This window comes from Bombina bombina, chromosome 2, assembly GCF_027579735.1.
Source record: "Bombina bombina isolate aBomBom1 chromosome 2, aBomBom1.pri, whole genome shotgun sequence".
Lineage (NCBI taxonomy): Eukaryota > Metazoa > Chordata > Amphibia > Anura > Bombinatoridae > Bombina > Bombina bombina.
This window is the reverse complement of record NC_069500.1, coordinates 1,304,125,704-1,304,146,120: the sequence shown is the minus strand read 5'-3', so window position 1 is coordinate 1,304,146,120 and position 20,417 is coordinate 1,304,125,704.

Here is a 20,417-nt window from a genome sequence, read left to right as displayed (position 1 = left end):
TCTCAATTAATTGATTGTATGCCATAACATGAATAGCCCTCTGCTGCTCCAAAATATATTCCACCTAGTACTGATGCATTGCTTAAAATGGTGCAGTACTGTAATGTTTTGGGTTTAACTGAAATTCAGCTCGGTAAAAGCAAACCAGGAAACTGACCACCTTGATAAAACAGAAGTATCCAAATGTAAGTTTTGATTTTGAACAGGGAAGTTAATAAGTATGGTTAAAGGCTTAAATTCAGAGTTTTGGGATATCTTTGTTCCTCTTCCTTGGAGGTTTATTTAGGGGGTTTGTGTACTGTAATCTAAAAGCCTACTTCAGTAATTCTGCCACTACTGCTCTTGCCATTCCTGCTCTGTGGTGTGTCATCAGTCAATGAAAAATCTTTACGGAACAGCTAGCTGCTGTGTGCAAAAGAGTTTTGGCTTATCTCTTTGTTCATTTGGTCTTGTATTCCTCCATTTGTTTCAGGCTACTGTATATGTCCTAGAGGCAGGAATTATGGCATCAGATTGGAGGTTGGCCTGGAAGTCAGATAAAATACTTTGCAAATAAATGGAGTAGTACACACAAGTACAAGACAGTGGTTGCTGCGATACTGATGAACACTCCACACAATTTTGCATCTAGCTGAAGTTCAATCCCTCTACCAAAGATTAATTTTCAAAGGAGCTCTCTCCCTTCTGTGTAAGTTGGGTTTCTGAGAGATACTACTCTTGCTCAAGTTGAAGGAATTTTACTAGGTCTTTGTCAACACATCTCTGAATTGAGTCTCCAATGGTAACTACAAACTTGTTATGGAGCGGGTGTGTGGGAAGCTAATGAATGTGGGTACTTTATTTCCTTTCACCCTTACTACTTACACTTCACTTGTGTACCTTGTTTTGCCCTGCTACGGACTCTACTTTTAGTGCCATGCTAACATATGGCATGCAAAGAAAGACTATAACTATATGGGAGGAAGAATAAGGCAGTGCAGAATATAAGATGGAACGTAAAGGTTGCATAGATAAAAGGGCAGAATGAGGTGACAAAATAGGGTGGTAAAAGAAGGTAGTGAATGATTAATTTATATTATTTTAATTATCACATGCTTTTAATTTAAATTTATTGTTTTAATTCTTTTATAAAAATCACTGTAGTTCTTAATGTATGTTCTCCTGTCTCAGCATTGAAACATATGTTCTTTTAATTAACGGCATTCCATAATGTATGTTTTTTGTTTAAATGAGTTTTCTTTTGGCTTCTCATTGGCAATATTGTTATGAACCAATTTTGTTATGAGCTTTCGATTGAGCGCTAATATATTACTTTGAACGTGTAATGTAAGAACAAAAGTAAAAGCGCTATTGATTTAATTTGAGCGGTGTTTGTGCACCATAAAAAACACTAATATTTTTTAGCTCTACTTGTAATCTAGGCCTATATGAATGAGCTTCAAATATGTAACACCACCAAATAATTCCAAAGTGGTGTAACCATCATTCTTCTAGATGTAACAATAGGTATTTGAATAAAAATGATGGTAGTAACTGACAGTCAGAAATTTCAGATTTAGAAACTTCAAACACAGAAGACATTTCAACATTCTCTAGGATGAATACAACATCGTCAATCATGTATTCCATACAAAGAAATGACAATAAAATAATCACAAGGAAAGAACAATCTTTTTTGCCCATCGCTCAAAACATACAAGGCAGCAGGATCAAAATCCATTCACAACACAAAATGAAAACATCTCATGGTCACAAAAGGAAGTGTACAAATCCAGTTATACAATCATACAGGAAAAGGGAGGTCTGCCTTATTTTACCAGGATAAGGACAGGCAAATGAGATAATTAAAGGGACAGTCAACACCAGAATATTTGTTGTTTAAAAATATAGATAATCCCTTTATTACCCATTCCCTAAGTTTTGCATGACCAACACGGTTATAATACTACAAGTTATACCTCTGTAATTACCTTTTAGCTATGCCTCTGCAAACTGCCCTATTTCTGCTTCTTATTTCAGTTCTTTTGACAGACTTGCATTTTAGCCAATGACTCCTAGGTAACTTCACGTGCGTGAGATCAATGTTATCTGTATGACACTCATGAACTAGCACCCTGAAGTGGTGAAAAACTGTCAAAATGCATTCAGATTAGAGGCGGCCTTCAAGGTCTAAGAAATTAGCATATGAGCCTTCTTAGGTTTAGCTTTCAACTAAGAACACCAAGAAAACAAAGCAAAATTGGGGATAAAAGTAAATTGGAAAGTTAAAGATAAAGCCTGATGAAACAGCTCTGTCAAGCTGAGAAACGCGTTGCTGATTTTATTATGTTATTAAAAGTTTTTAATCTTACCACTTGCTGCCAACCAATGTTTTGCTCAATACTTGTTTCCTGAATTGAAGAAGAAAAATCCTTTGGGAGGAACTACTTGCCCATTGTTGGTGAATCATGAGAAGCCAGTCTGCTGGATGACTAAGATTCCAGCCTGCTACATTTGCACCAAAGGGGTGCTTTCCTACACGTGAGTGAATTTTTACTTTTTTTGCATTCTTTATCTGATTATATGCACTACTAGGAATGTGGTGCTTCTGTTTTTACCTATTATCTAAAGATTACTGATTTTGGGATTTGGACCATCGATCCCCCCACAGAGAGCAGCCTGGGCTTGGACTTCTCATAAATTTTTCTTTTGGATTCCATATCACATCACTCCAGATATATGGCACTATAATTCCAACCTATTTATTGTTTATTGTTTATGTTTGTTATTTTTCATTATTCTTCCCTCTCATTGTGATTTCATTGGGATTTTCACAGTTACATATTTTTGTTGTCTTTTAAAGCTATAGACACTTTTTTGAACACATTATTCACTTATGTGACATAATTTTGACCTAGGGAGCCCCCTATCTTTTTAAATTGGAAAGTTGTTTAAAATTAAATGCCCTATTTGAATCATGAAAGTTTATTTTGGACTTGACTGTCCCTTTAATCTAGCTGAGCATACTTTGACAAAATACAATGAGAGTTTGTTATCAAAAGGTTTAACATTTTGTCCGACAAATACATAAATTTAAGTTAGTCTTGTTTAGTTAGACTTATTATTTTGTAGAAAGCTACTTCTTAAAATTATGAAAAAAAAACAAAATTTATGCTTACCTGATAAAAATTTTTTATTTCCGGATATGGTCCACGGCTTGATTAATTACTGTTGGCAATATCTCTCCTGGCCAGCAGGAGGAGGCAAATAGCACCACAGTTAAACTGCTAATTATCACTCCCTTACCCACAACCCCCAGTCATTCGACCGAAGGGAAATGGAGAAAAAGGAGTAACAAGGTATAGAGGTGCCTGAGGTTATAGTCAAAAGAACAACTGTCTTAAAATAAAGGGTGGGGCCGTGGACTCACCATATCCGGAAAGAAATACATTTATCAGGTAAGCATACATTTTATTTTTCTTTCTTAAGATATGGTGAGTCCAAGGCTTGAGTAATTACTGTTGGGAACCAATACCCAAGCTAGAGGACAAGATAAATAGGGAGGGACAAGGCAGGCAGTCCAAAACAGAAGGCACCACCGCTTGAAGAACCTTTCTCCCAAAAGAATAAAATTTGGAAAAGTAGGTAGAGAAGACCAAATTGCAGACTTGCAAATTTATTCCACAGAAGCTTCATTTTTGAAAGCCCAAGAAGATTAAACAGCTCTTGTCGAATGAGCCATAATTCTCTCAGGAGGCTGCTGTCCAGCAGTCTCATAAGCTAAACGAATTATACTTTGTAGCCAAAAAGAAAGAGTAGTAGCAGTAGCTTTCTGATCTTTACGTTTCCCAGAGAAACAGACAAAGAGGGCAGAAGAGTGGCGAAAATCCTTAGTCGCCTGTAAGCAGAATTTAAGAGCACGTACAACATCCAAATTGTGTAACAAACTTTCTTTAGAAGAAGAAGGATTAGGACACAGAGGGAACAATTTCCTGATTGATATTTCTATTAGAAACACCCTTAGGATGGAAACCTAACTTAGTGCAAAGAACCGCCTTAGCATGAAAAATAAGATAAGGGGAATCAAACTGCAGAGCTGAGAGTACTGAGACTCTTTGAGCAGAAAAGATAGCAACAAGAAACAAAACCTTCCAAGATAACAACTTAATGTCTATGGAATGCAATGGCTCAAACGGAGCCAGCTGTAAAACTTTAAGAACAAGTATAAGGCTCCAAGGAGGAGCAACAGACTTAAAGACAGGGCTGATTTTGACCAAGGCCTGACAAAAAGATTGCACATCTGGCACATCTGCCAAACGTTTATGTAGTAAAACAGATAAAGCAGAAATCTTACCCTTCACTGACTGACAATCCCTTCTCCAGGCCTTCCTGAAGAAAAGATAAAATTCTAGGAATTCTAATTCTACTCCGAGTAGCCCTTGGATTCACACCAATAAAGACATTTACGCCATATCTTATGGTAAATCTTTCTAGTAAAAGGCTTGCGAGCCTGAATCATGGTCTCAATTACCGACTCAGAAAAACCACGCTCAGACAGAATTAAGCGTTAAATCTCCAAGTAGTCAGCTTCAGAGAAATAAGATTTGGATCAAGGAAGGGACCCTGAATCGGGAGGTTCTTCCTCAGAGGTAGTTTCCAAGGTGGGAGGGATGACATTTCCACTAGGTCTGCAAACCAGATCCTGCAAGACCAAGCAGGAGTTATTAGAATCACTGACGTCCTCTCCTGTTTGATACGAGCAATGACTGGTTGAAGGCGAGCAAGAGGAGGAAACAGGTATGCCAACCCCTGAAAACCCAAGGAACCGCCAGAGCATCTATCAAAACAACCTGCGGATCTCTTGACCTTAAACCGTACCTCGGCGTTCTGACAGGACTCCATCAGATCTGATCTAACTCCGGCACCCCCCATTTGAGAACTAAGCTGGAAAACACCTCCAGATGGAGTTCCCAGTCCCCGGGATGAAAAGTCTGTCTGTTCAGAAAATCCGCTTCTCAGTTGTCTATTCCTGGAATGGGTATGGCAGATAGACAGCAATTGTGGGTCTCTGCCCACTGAAGAATCCGAGTAACCTCCTTCATGGCTAAGAAACTCAGAGTTCCTCCAAGGTGATTGATGTAAGCCACAGAGGTTATGTTGTCTGACAGGAACCTGATAAACTGGGCTTAGAAAAACTGAGGCCAAACCAATAGAGCATTGTAAATCGTCCACAACTGCAAGATGTTGATGGGAAGAGCAGACTCCTCCCGAGTACAAAGGCCCTGAGCTTTTAACGAGTTCCAGACTGCTCCCCTGCCCAGCAGGCTGGCGTCCGTGGTCACGATCACCCAGAAAGGTCTCCGGCGTGCGCCCTGAGACAGATGTTCCTGAGAAATCCACCACGAGAGAGTGTCCCTTGACAACTGATCTAACTCTATTCTCTGAGATAGATCCGCATGGTTGCCATTTCAATGGTCTGAGCATGCACAACTGGAGAGCTCTTAAATGGAATTGAGCAAAAGGAATGATGTACATAGAAGCCACAATCAGACCGATTACCTCCATACATTGAGCCACTGAACAATGAGCAGTAGCCTGTAGAGAGAGGCAAGAGGAAATTATTTTGGTTTTCCTGACCTCTGTCAGAAAAATCTTCATCAATAGAGAATCTATTATGGTCCCTAAGAACACTACTCTTGTAGTAGAGGAAAGGGAACTTTTTTCCAGATTCACATTCCATCCGTGGGAACAAAGAAAAGACAACAATATCTCTTTGTGAGATTTTGCTTGTTGAAAAGATGGAGCATGAACCAATATGTCATCCAGGTAGGGTGCCACAGCAATTCCACGAGAATGGATCACTGCGAAAAGAGCCCCCAGAACCTTTGACAAAATTCTGGGAGCCGTGGCTAGACCAAATGGAAGGGCCATGAACTGGAAATGTTTGTCCAGAAAGGAGAATCTCAGGAATAAGTGATGGTCCCTGTTATTGGTAACATGAAGATATGCATCCTTAAGTTCTATGGTTGTCATGAACTGACCCTCTTGTACTAAAGGAAGAATGGAGCGTATAGTCTCCATCTTGAAGGATGGAACTTTGAGAAACTTGTTTAGACACTTCAAGTCTAGAATGGGACGGAAAGTTCCCTCTTTTTTGGGAACCACAAATAGGTTTGAGTAGAACCCGGGACCCTGTTCCTGTTCTGGAACTATCACTCCCAGGGAGGAAAGATGTTGTATACATTTCAAGAACGCCTCTCTCTTTATGTAATCTGCCTCTGGGAGGAAACGTCTTGAATTCAAATTTGTAACCCTGGGATACTATGTCCACAGTCCAGGGATCTGGGACATCTCGTATCCAGGCTTGAGAGTACTGAGAAAGTCTGCCCCCCATCTGATCCGATCCCGGATCAGGGGCAAACCCTTCATGCTGATTTGGAATCAGCTGCAGGTTTCTTTGATTGTTTCCCTTTGTTCCAAGACTGATTGGGTTTCCAAGAAGACTTAGATTGTTCCTGCTTGGAAGATGAAGGGGAAGGCTTTCCTCTGAAGTTACGAAAGGAACGAAAATTACTCTGATGTCCTTTTGGCCTATTCTTCTTATCTTGAGGTAGGAAAGACCCTTTTCCACCCGTAATATCAGAGAGTCTTTAATGGAGTCCTCGACAGGAAACATTTTCTTAAAATGACAGGGAATCAGTTTAACTGTGTTGCTCTTTACCTCCTCCTGCTGGCCAGGAGAGATAATCCCAACAGTAATTACTCAAGCCGTGGAATCACCATATCTTAGGAAAGAAACACAAAGAACAAGGGTGCCTCTATGGTGCAATATCATACTGGTTTTGGTTTACTATACACAAGAAATAAAAGAATGCTACTCACAAGTAGACTGCACTCAAATAAGTGCAGAAAGCACAGACTGGAATTATTAGCAGTCTCCAAGCTGGCTGGTCATCTGCTTTTATCCTGGATGAAAGTAAAGAAAAACAACCTCCTAGGGTATTTTACAATGGATTCCAATATAGTTAATATTAATAGCAATAGGAATATTACTCATAAGTGATGCGCACCTCCAATATTGGTGCTAAAAATGCAGGCTGGTATGTTAGAAGTCTCCCATCTAACTTTTTAAGGATTTCATGGTTGCTGATGTTCACACCTGATCAAGGCAATAAGTCTGAATAGTCAATCATTAAAACAATTTATTTAAAAATTTTAAAATGTGGAGTGGCGTGTCTGCACAGCAACCCTGAGCAGTTGCACTCTTGAGAGCTCCAGCTGAAACTCCACTAAAACACCGTTTACAAAAGAAACCTTACAGTGAAAATCACTCTTCAAATTTACTGAAGCACTCTTTATAAACATTCTAAACCAGCTGTATTTTTTATACCGGAGCCCCGAAACAGACAACTGAGGCCTAGGGTGGCGGCCCATCATAGGCGACGCTACCCCCCTCGGTAATCCGAGATACCTAGCCACAACTAACACTCTCAATCCTGCTAGGACTTTTTCAACCCTGTTTATAAAACTGGGGGTCCGCAAAAGAAAGGAAGAAGATAATGACCAAATAAGTGCAAACGATACGAAACAATGCCACTACATTGCAGCTAAAATGGCCGCCACAGGAGACATAAAGCCTCAAGACAACTTCAACGTTCACTGGCACAAATTTGAGGCATTATGTCAGAAACTGATAGATAATGCCCGACTTGACTTCCTGATAAATAAATTCTATGCTATAAGGGTAACAACCACACCTGTGGATGAACCATTGAAAATTAAAAGCTCCGCAATAGGTCGCAGACAAAAAGGGCCTCAATACACAAAGACAGCCTCTACCGCACTGTATGGTTCACCGCACAGAAAGGAACTTCTGGAGGTGCCGGAGGGCTCTAATGCTGTAATTTCAAATAAATCCATTGCACCAGGCACAACGCAGAAGATCAATGCACCTTTGGGTGCGTTAGAGCAGTCTCCATGGATGGAAGAACACTTAATAAAGGCCGCAGCCTTGCAGGAGTTCGTGGGGGCTCTTGAGATGTCACAAATGAAAAACCAACACACTCACTATCCGTGATCACTGCTGTGCTTGATGCCTATAAGTAAACCATTGGTCGAGCTGAGGTCTCATATACACAGCACAGTAATGGACACTCATAGAGGGACATCACATGAACCTGCCTTGCGACTTTGCTACTCATCAACATATTCCAACAAATTCATACAGGGTGACCACCATCCTTTTCTACAAACCAAATCATGGGACTAATAACATACTAAAATCCTGAAATCATGGTCCTTTATACTATGGGGACATTGACAATAAGAGCGGATCACTTAATAGTACTCTGAGCTGCTAACTTGTTTATATATAGTTTAATAGTTAAGCTTTTATTTGCATGTACAAATATATTAGAAGGGTTTATTTTCCTGTTATAGTTCTAACTCCAGTTATCACATTGCAGCTATAGACCTGGTGACACTTCCATTGCTATTCACTTAAGGATGACTGCGCAGCAAGTTTGGTTTCTAACACATCCATAACATGTTAATACGTAGGATTAGGGTGGCACAAGATTCCCTCTTGTGGCTAGCGACAGGAGATATCTTACATAACTTATAGTACCTAATGTCTTAGTATTTGGAGATTATATTATGAAACCATGCATATATACAGTATATATTTACCTAGCACTGTTTTCTATGTTCCTAGATTTCACCCAACATGGTACCTTGGGTTACTTATTTATACCCAAAATATAGCATATAGCCCCCCCCCTATACAACATTTAATCAGTAAATATATCCTTTATCTTTCAGAAGATATACAGTATGTCGGAGCGGGTCACAATTTAATTTTTGTTATTAAACTGATTAGTTGTGGCTTCAAATCAGCATACTTCATAATGTGTGAGTTAAATAGTTGTGCTTTCCTTTTATGTTTCCCCTCTATATAATCCCAATACTTAAGCTTTACATCAGTATGGTAGACCCAAGAGTGGTCCACATTGCTATAAAAAGGGACAAAAGTGAGGACAGCTTTTCGGGATGTACAAATATGTTCCTAAACAATGTCTGCACTTTTATCAACAGTATATTCCTATGTCAGCCTGATAATTGTATTGTATAATTCCTCAATAAAAAAAATAAAATAAATAAAAATATTAAAACCAACAGAAACAATCCGTTTCATTACCTATTAAGGGTCTTTTCATCATGCTTCCTGTTGCAATTGATCTAAACTATATTGGAATCCATTGCATACTACACTAGGAAGTTGTTTCTCTTTACTTTTACTTAAACCCAAAGCATAACACCGGTGCAGTCTACCTGTGAGTAGCATTCTTCTATACCTTATGTATAGTACAAAACTAAGAGAGTGAGCACTGGACAGCTAAAAAGGCTTATTTAAAGTATATAGTTTAATAAACAATGTAATATTTAAAAGAAGTAAAACATATAAAAACAGGTTCAATAAAACAATATTATAAAAAGCATGAATCCATGTATAGTCTAGACAGCTGAGAACTACCAATTATAATCGGTATATACTGTACACTGATGTGAAGTAAAATCTAACATTCATAAATCAAGTGGTACAAAAATGGAATGGTACAGAAAATACAGTTGGCCTGTAACCATGGTGTGACAATGAAATCAAATATATAAAACAAATTAAACAAATAGTGTGGGCAAATAGTCCAAAAATAGTCCAAAAAAAATATAGCAGTCTAAGTGTGGAGCTGGTGTGTGGTCTATCTTCCTTCCAAGTGCCGTGGTGTTGTGTTAGATGATAATGAACGGTGCTCCAACAATGTAGTCAAAAATATTACATTGTTTATTAAACTATATAGTTTAAATAAGCCTTTTTAGCTGTCCTGCGCTCACTCTCTTAGTTTTGTACTATTTGTTTGTTCGAAGTCCACTAGGGGACTTTTTGAGAGTTAGCTTAAGGCTTTGTATCTTGCGCTTGGTTCACTCTTACCTCTCCTTTTGTAAAGTACACCAAAACTAGTTTGATATTGCACCATAGAGGCACCCTTGTTCTTTATGTTTTTCAGTTCTCAACAGAAGATTTAATCTCTCTATTATCAAGGAGCAGCTGTGAACCCTCTGGGAGTCTGTTTAGATAAATATTTGTGTTCATGTGGGGGATTTAGGGCTAGATTTATCACAGTCATTCTCCTATAATCACGTTAAAAATAATGCTTACGCACTGATCCCCATATTCAGTAAACTACTGTGCACCTTTAATTGCGCAAATCTGAAAGAAATGTGTTCGCCTTTGCCTAGGCGCACGGGCGCACTCACAGCAGCGCTGATATACATTATATACAGACGTAATTTTAGATGCAGACATAGAAATATGACTTGTTTTGTATTCATCATTACTTTTCACCAATAGTGAACTGTAGTTTCTCCTACAATTACGTCTTCTCAATTTCGCCATATATACCTAGTTGCATCTCAGTAGAGCCGACAATTTTCACACATCTGCAGATGGAGTACTTTTTGATTTTAGCAAATTTGTCCGTTGCTCGACGCATGGAGGAGTTTGATTTGGACCCAAATATGCGCTTACAAAGGCGCACAAGGGTGCCGAGAGTTTTCTTTCCCCGTTGTGGTCTGCATGCGCTAACTGATTATGAAATTAAAAACGGTTCAGGCTCAACAGATCAACTATTTTAGATTTATATGGACTAATACAACATGAATTAGAACCTAGCACAAGAAGAACAAGATCAATACCAGGAATAGTGAAATTATTGGCTGTGATACATTTCTTGGCTACAGGATCTTTTCAATCGGTGTCCAGTCCGATTGTAGGAATGAGTCAGCCATCATTTTCAAGGCATATGGGTGTTGTGTTAAAGGCAATTTTAAAACATCTAAACAAATATATATGTGTTCCAAAGAATTCAGAACAGTGGCACAAGATAAAAATAGGATTTTATAATGTTGCCGGTATTCCCAATGTGCTAGGTGTTATAGACTGCACTCACATTGCATTGGTACCACCTTCATCAGTTGAGGAACAGTACAGAAACCAGAAAAGTTTTCACTCCTTCAAAGTCCAAGCAGTGTGTGATGCGAAGCTTCAGATTTGGGAAGTGAGGTCTGGGTTTCCTAGTTCATGCCATGACTACCACATACTAAAGCAATCGCAATTATATACATCTTTCGAACGTGGTGAAATGCCACATGGATGGCTATTAGGTAAGTGCGGTGTATCTCAATATACGTGTGTATATTCATATTTAAATTTTGCAAAATTATATATCTAGATATATAGGTAATATTAGAAGTTGTACGAAATAGATGTATATTTATTTATTGAAATATTTATTTCTATCAAATATAATTTCTTATGTTCCTTTTTTGTTAATAGCTGATAGCGGCTATCCTTGTCGTCCATGGCTTTTAACACCAGTACCAAATCCTAACAGTGAATCTGAAATTCATTTTAACTAAGCACATCGAAGTACAAGGAGTGCAGTTGAGAGGACATTTCGAGTTTTGAAAATGCGGTTTCGTGAATTGGACTGCACAGGAGGTGTTTTAATGTATTCTCCAGAAAAAGTCAATGACATAATACTTGTATGCTGTATGCTCCACAACATGGCAGTCCGGTGTGGGAATGTCGATAACGTCGAAATTATGGATGTTCCACATGATTATTCCCCACCAGAATTAATAAGTCTAAATTCAACCCAAACTGGAGGGATTAAACTGATCAGAATAGTACTACTTAACACACCACTCATATCTGGTGGCACAGTAGATTTTACGCGTTCCTAAAATCCATGCCATATACACGTCCCCTGATAGGGGACATAACAGGGATTAAACTGATAGGAATAGTACTACTTAACACACCTTAACATAATGCAAAGAGAGGCAACGTAGAGAGAGGAGTCTGAAGAAGAGGAGTCAGAGGAGGAAGATGGCTTTGAGGAGGTGGAAGACCAAACACAGCAGGCGTCCCAGGGGGCTTGTTGTCACCTTTCGGGGACCCTTGGTGTTGTACGTGGCTGGGTGGAGGAAGAGACCTTCAATGACATCAGTGAGGACAAGGAACGGGACATGGCTAGCTTGGTATCCAACCTTGTGCAAATGGGGAGTTTGCGGTTGTGCAAATGGACTGTTTGCGGTTGTTTGCGGTGCGTTAAAGGGACAGTCTAGGCCAAAATAAACTTTTATGATTCAGATAGAGCATGTAATTTTAAACAATTTTCCAATTTACTTTTATCACCAATTTTGCTTTGTTCTCTTGGTATTCTTAGTTGAAAGCTTATCCTAGGAGGTTCATATGCTAATTTCTTAGACCTTGAAGCCCACCTCTTTCAGATTGCATTTTAACAGTTTTTCACCACTAGAGGGTGTTAGTTCACGTATTTCATATACTGTAGATAACACTGTGCTTGTGCACGAGAAGTTATCTGGGAGCAGTCACTGATTGGCTAGACTGCAAGTCTGTCAAAAGAACTGAAAAAGGGGCAGTTTGCAGAGGCTTAGATACAAGATAATCACAGAGGTTAAAAGTATATTATTATAAATGTGTTAGTTATGCAAAACTGGGAAATGGGTAATAAAGGGATTATCTATCTTTTAAAACAATAAAAATTCTGGTGTAGACTGTCCCTTTAAACGGGGAGTTTGGTCTGTCACTGTGAAGCGGGCGTAACCCTTACACTACCTGATCGATACAACATCATACCTGATGTTTTAAAGCATGTTATTCCAAACAATTTAGGAATGTTAGGTGATTTATGCCTTTTATGGCTTAAAACCAGACTCTGCATCAACTATGTAATTTTCCATGGGAGTTTTGCCATGGATCCCCCTCCGGCATGCCACAGTCCTGGTGTTAGTCCCCTTGAAACAACTTTTCCATCACTATTGTGGCCAGAAAGAGTCCCTGTGGGTTTTAAAGTTTGCCTGCCTATTGAAGTCAATGGCGGTTCACCCCCGGTTCGCCCATTCATGAACAGTTGCGGAAGTTCGTGTTCGCCATTCGCAAACGCAAAATTTTAGGTTTGCGGCATCACTATTTCACACCTGTTATTTTTTATCAGTTGTACTATAGTACAGTCTATTTACTACAATTTCTTTATGTATTTTTTTAAAAAAAATATCATAGTAAGAACACAATCAATAAATATACATACACATATATAAATATATATTTATATATATATATATATATCGACATAGTTATATGATGTTACTTTAATTTCGTACAGTTATGTATTTTACATGCACTTATTTTGCGCTTTAAAAACTTATTTTTTTGCGCATTGATATTATACAATATTGCCCTCGCGCATGTTATATAAATAGATAATTTCAGGGATTTGTGTACATAGCGGTTTCGCATTGAAATAGACACTTTACTTTGCGTTTTTTGAGTACTACAATAATGCCTAGGTGCAAAAAATGTTCAATTGGAGAACTAATAATTATTACTTTTAAAATGGAAAAATATTTTCCAAGACATAGAAGGGGTATCTACACCATAGACCAGGACTGGAGGAACCAGATACTGGGAGAATTGGTGAGTTTGCAGGATTTCTGGGCTTCCGAGAACCTGGAAGCAATGCCTCAAATGCTACAATGATCTCAATAGGAGGCAACGCAAATTGAAAACTTTGATTCGCAGTTATGTCCGGAAATGTAAGTATTTGTTTTTTAACATTCATTACATACAATACACATAAATATGTCTGGCCACTTCAATAATGCAATTTGGATGTCTTATGTGAAATTAGCATTCTTTGTGACTAGCAATAACATGGTAATTGTGTTAAATGAGAATAAACTAAATTAGCTGTGAGAATGATTAGCATAGTATTCCTTTATTGATAGCTCAGGAATTGGATGTATAAACAAACTAGGAGATACAAAGATATATAATGGTTTTTTACCTTTTTTATTTTAATTAAAATACTTCACTGTCCGAAACAGAAGGGCGCCGCGATTTCTGCGTCCTATTGAAGAGGACCCACAGAGTGACGCAGATTCGGACCCTCTGCCAAGGGTATTCTTGGACGTGACTAACCCAGGTATAACGCTTGCAGTTTGTTTTAAATTTTGAAATAGTATTGTCAAATGTAATATTTCTAAATGTAAAAAATTATACATAGGAAATCAGGATGTACCAGCAGAACCGTACGCTCCAGAAAATGGATCATCTGCAATTGCTGACACACCTGAGTCATGTAAGTGGTGCTTTTATAGAAAAAAATTACAGTCTTAAACAGTGCATACCAATGTTTATCACAATACAAAAATTGATATAGTTAAATAGAGAGTTCCATCGAGACTTTAATCAATTGTGACATCTATTGTTTGATACTATTACATTAAAGGGACAGAGAAGCAAACATTTAGTTTTCGTGATTCAGATAGAGCATGCATTTGCAAGCCAAAATTTTAATTTACTCCTATTATCCATTTTTCTTTGTTGTCTTTCTATCTTTATCTTAAAAAGTAGTGGTCTAATTTTTTTTCCAAATAAAGATAACAATAGAATGAAGAACATTTGATAATAGGAGTAAATTTGAAAGTAGTTTAAAATGTCATGCTCTATCTGCATAACGAAAGAACAAAATTTGGTTCAGTGTACCTTGAATATATTTGTTTTCTATTAATTCATCTTGTAATCATTTTGTAATAGCAGATCCAGACGTGGCTGCGGAGGAGGAGTAAGAGACTCAACAGTCTACAGAAGATTGTAAGTTAATGACTGAAATAGAGACATCATTACATATATTAACATTGTGTACTGTCATAAAATAATTAAAAATGTATTGATTATATAGCTACTGTGGAAGTTTCCTTAATCGCAGAGCATGGATCTGTGGAGGATGAGGAGGAGGAGACACAACAGTCTGAAGAAGTTAAGTTGGTTACTGAAATAGATACATCATTACATTTATATACAGATAGATCTATAGATAGATATATAGATAGATCAATAGATAGACATCTAGATAAATTGAGATACTGATACATAGATAGATAGATACTGTAGATAGATAAAGTTACATTTTATTTTCAAAGATAGATAGATGGGTCAATACCGATAAATGATGATAGATAGAGAGATAGATTAATACGTTTACATGTAATATTTTTTTTAATAAAAATATTTTATTTTCTCGTTAAATTTTGATTTTGCAGAGGTTGGCGCCTTGGAAATAGACGTGGCTCAGGAGGATGAGGAGGAGGATGAAGAGACACAACAGTCTCAAGAAGGTAAGTTGTTTACTGAAATAGATACCTCATTAAATTTAAATACAGATAGATCAATAGATAGATATATAGATAAATTGAGATACTGGTAGATTGAAATAAAGATAGTTGGATTGTTTGAAATACAGATAGATAGATAGATAGATAGATAGATAGATAGATAGTTATAGAGAGAAATTGACATACTGGAAGCTTAAAAGATCGATAGATAGATAGATAGATAGATAGATAGATAGATAGATAGATAGATCAATAGATAGTTCTAGAGAGAAATTGACATACTGGAAGCTTGAAAGATAGATAGATCAATAGATAGTTCTAGAGAGAAATTGACATACTGGAAGCTTGAAAGATAGATAGATAGATAGATAGATATATAGATAGAACACAAATTAATTAATCAAATTTCAATTATTTATGTCAGGAACAACGAACAGAAATGAAGTTATAAAATTCTTAAAAGAAACAGAAAAAGCTTAGTGAACTTTTAAATTCTGTAATCTCTGCAAGAATCAATGTGAATTTCAATTATTTATTTTCTTTATTAGTTAATTTATTATTATTATATTATTTATTTATTTATTTATTTATTATTATTATTATATATTATTATAATTTATTATTATTATAACTAAATAATTTTTTTTTGGTGTTACAAAACATTATGTGTCTTTTGGATTATTTTACCTTGAAATTACAGATTGAGATTGGCACAATGAGAGTTTTTTAACATTACAGTATATAAGTATGCCACAATAACATGTGGACAGTTTAATGCACATTACAGAACTACTAGTATGGCCCAATAAGGAGAGTTTGATTAACACAAAATCTGTTTTGTTTCTATAGCAGAAAATAATGTGACTTTTAAATTATTAATAGTTATAAAAAAAAAAAGGATAATTTGATTTTGGGATAGTACAATTAGACAGGACATGTAGCATTTGTATGCATTTGGCATAGACAGTTTAAAACAATAGTCATTCTTCAAAGAAAAAAATGTTTTAAACTGTCTATGGCAAATGCATACACATGCATAAGGTCTCACTTTTTACAAGTGATAATTGATTTAGGAAGATTACAACACAAATACACATATATTAGACTGATTTGTTGACATTCTATTTCACACACACAAATATATATATATATATATATATATATATATATATATATATATATATATATATATATATATATATATATATATATATATACAGGGAGTGCAGAATTATTAGGCAAATTAGTATTTTGACCACATCATCCTCTTTATGCATGTTGTCTTACTCCAAGCTGTATAGGCTCGAAAGCCTACTACCAATTAAGCATATTAGGTGATGTGCATCTCTGTAATGAGAAGGGGTGTGGTCTAATGACATCAACACCCTATATCAGGTGTGCATAATTATTAGGCAACTTCCTTTCCTTTGGCAAAATGGGTCAAAAGAAGGACTTGACAGGCTCAGAAAAGTCAAAAATAGTGAGATATCTTGCAGAGGGATGCAGCACTCTTAAAATTGCAAAGCTTCTGAAGCGTGATCATCGAACAATCAAGCGTTTCATTCAAAATAGTCAACAGGGTCGCAAGAAGCGTGTGGAAAAACCAAGGCGCAAAATAACTGCCCATGAACTGAGAAAAGTCAAGCGTGCAGCTGCCAAGATGCCACTTGCCACCAGTTTGGCCATATTTCAGAGCTGCAACATCACTGGAGTGCCCAAAAGCACAAGGTGTGCAATACTCAGAGACATGGCCAAGGTAAGAAAGGCTGAAAGACGACCGCCACTGAACAAGACACACAAGCTGAAACGTCAAGACTGGGACAAGAAATATCTCAAGACTGATTTTTCTAAGGTTTTATGGACTGATGAAATGAGAGTGAGTCTTGATGGGCCAGATGGATGGGCCCGTGGCTGGATTGGTAAAGGGCAGAGAGCTCCAGTCCGACTCAGACGCCAGCAAGGTGGAGGTGGAGTACTGGTTTGGGCTGGTATCATCAAAGATGAGCTTGTGGGGCCTTTTCGGGTTGAGGATGGAGTCAAGCTCAACTCCCAGTCCTACTGCCAGTTTCTGGAAGACACCTTCTTCAAGCAGTGGTACAGGAAGAAGTCTGCATCCTTCAAGAAAAACATGATTTTCATGCAGGACAATGCTCCATCACACGCGTCCAAGTACTCCACAGCGTGGCTGGCAAGAAAGGGTATAAAAGAAGAAAATCTAATGACATGGCCTCCTTGTTCACCTGATCTGAACCCCATTGAGAACCTGTGGTCCATCATCAAATGTGAGATTTACAAGGAGGGAAAACAGTACACCTCTCTGAACAGTGTCTGGGAGGCTGTGGTTGCTGCTGCACGCAATGTTGATGGTGAACAGATCAAAACACTGACAGAATCCATGGATGGCAGGCTTTTGAGTGTCCTTGCAAAGAAAGGTGGCTATATTGGTCACTGATTTGTTTTTGTTTTGTTTTTGAATGTCAGAAATGTATATTTGTGAATGTTGAGATGTTATATTGGTTTCACTGGTAAAAATAAATAATTGAAATGGATATATATTTGTTTTTTGTTAAGTTGCCTAATAATTATGCACAGTAATAGTCACCTGCACACACAGATATCCCCCTAAAATAGCTATAACTAAAAACAAACTAAAAACGACTTCCAAAACTATTCAGCTTTGATATTAATGAGTTTTTTGGGTTCATTGAGAACATGGTTGTTGTTCAATAATAAAATTAATCCTCAAAAATACAACTTGCCTAATAATTCTGCACTCCCTGTATATATATATATATATATATATATATATATATATATATATATATATATATATATATATATATATATATATATATATATATATATATGTTATGTTAATGCATTTACACTTTAATTGGAGTAGCCATGTTAGTACATAAACATAGATATCAAAATGAGAAGATTATTGCAATTCTATAGTTTATGACAAAACCCCCCCAAAAATGTATACTTAATTTATTACTTCAATAAAACTAAATACCATGAATGCAATAATATTGTAATTGTGATATCTATAGCGCGCTCTCTCTCTCTCTCTCTTTCTCTATTTTATATATAATATATATATATATATATATATATATATATATATACACACATACAATAATCTATCTACATATGTAGATAGACAGTGAAAAAGAAATATATATAGAAACATATATATGCGCAACATTGACATATAGGCATGATAAATATGGGGCAGTTAAATTGCGATCAGCGGGATTTATTATAATACGCCGCAGCTCGCCAGTTTCAAAAAGCGCAGAATTACAAGCAGTTTAGTAATAAATATAAGCGCACATGTGCGCCCTCGCAGAAGAGAGTTGAGACGCAGTTACAGGCGTACATAATAGACACTACGACTTGCCTCTGATAAATCTAGCCCTTAGTGTGCACTCTTATAGGATTTGTTTCCTTATTCCTTTTAATTTCTTCTTAAAGAGATGTATGCTTTTTGCAAATATGGATAGATACTTTAAACTTCTACTGTTGTGAATTAAGTATATTGAGGATGTACTGTTCCTATTAAAAGACACACAAGATCCATTACAAATATTAAAGACAAACAAATGAAATATTAGACTATCACATACAGCAGATCAACATTTAGATCTGCTTTTTGGATTTATCTATAGAGACAAATTTGGATGGATCATTGAGTACATAAATATATAGAACAGAAACAGCAGCAAATACATTACATAATACCAGTGCGCATGCAAAGGGTACAGTAAAACCAATATCGTGTGTTGTATTTCTTAGATTGTAAAGAAATTGTTCATCTACTCAAATATATTTAGAAGAAAATAATCAATTCATGCAACTGCTAATCTGCAGATAGTACAGGAAAAGATCAATCAAAAAGGCAAGATCCAAAGCACCGATGGATAGAAATCAATTACTACAGCTGAGAAAGAACAGATCAATGACAACAACCCTCCAAAACTAATTACAACATAAAGATATATTTTTTTATATAATTATGCCACTAAATATCAAGAAGAGTTAAAATAATCTATAATGACATCATAATAATAATATTAACATGATAAGCTTTTATTAAAGTAGATTCATATTCATATTATGGATTCATCATATTATGGAACAACTAGATGGCACTAACAGTAATAAGTGTAAAGTAACATACTGATGGGAAATCGGAGGAAAAAGATTGTGCTGTTGAGCAAAATTGGCAATAAATAAAGTGAAGAGTAATTATCACATTAGAAGACTGATATAATAATATGAACGTGAAGATTATGCTGCTGTGCGGCACTGTAATAAAGTAAACAAAATGAAGAGTCATCACTCAATAATATTAAAGGGACAGTCTACTCCAAAATTGTGATTGTTTAAAAAGACAGATAATTCCTTTATGACCCATTCCCGTTTTGCATAACCAACACTGTTATATTAATATATTTTTTACCTCTGTGATTACCTTGTTTTTAAATCTCTGCAGACTGCTCCTTATCTCAGGGCTGTTTACGACTTGCATTTTAGCAAATTAGTGTGTTCTTATTTGTAACTACACAGGAGTGAGCCAGTGGCGGAATTATGAACAGAGGGCCCTGGTGCAAGAATTTTTTGAGCCCCTAGCCCCCCGCCCCAATTTTTAATTAGACATGTGCACGGCGGTATTTTTCGCTTTGTTTTGTTATTTGTCCATTCGTTATGTGGTTTTATTTGTTTTTCGTTTAGTTATTCCGCAAATTGTTTTCGGATCAAATCGTTATTTTCGGATCATTCGTTATTCAGATCCATTCGTTATTCGGATAATAATTTACAATAATTTACACAATAAAATAAAAGTTATTACAGAAAGAAGTTCCAATTCATTATTGCTATTGTACAGACATTTGTATAATTTTTGCTTATCTATGAATGCAGTCTAATTATTCTTATATTGTACATGAAAACATAATAAACATATAACAATTCGAATGAATCTGAAATATCTTGAACTAATTTATTTGTTTTTTGTTTATTTTTGTTATGTTGCTGATTCAGAAATTCAAATTTATCTGAATCTCTGAATCAGCCAAAATTCGGACGAAACAAATTTCACGTCTATTTTTAATTGACCAGTTTACCCAAACAAAATGCAGAAATGTATGTTGTGCACAATGTTAACCCCATTTCTG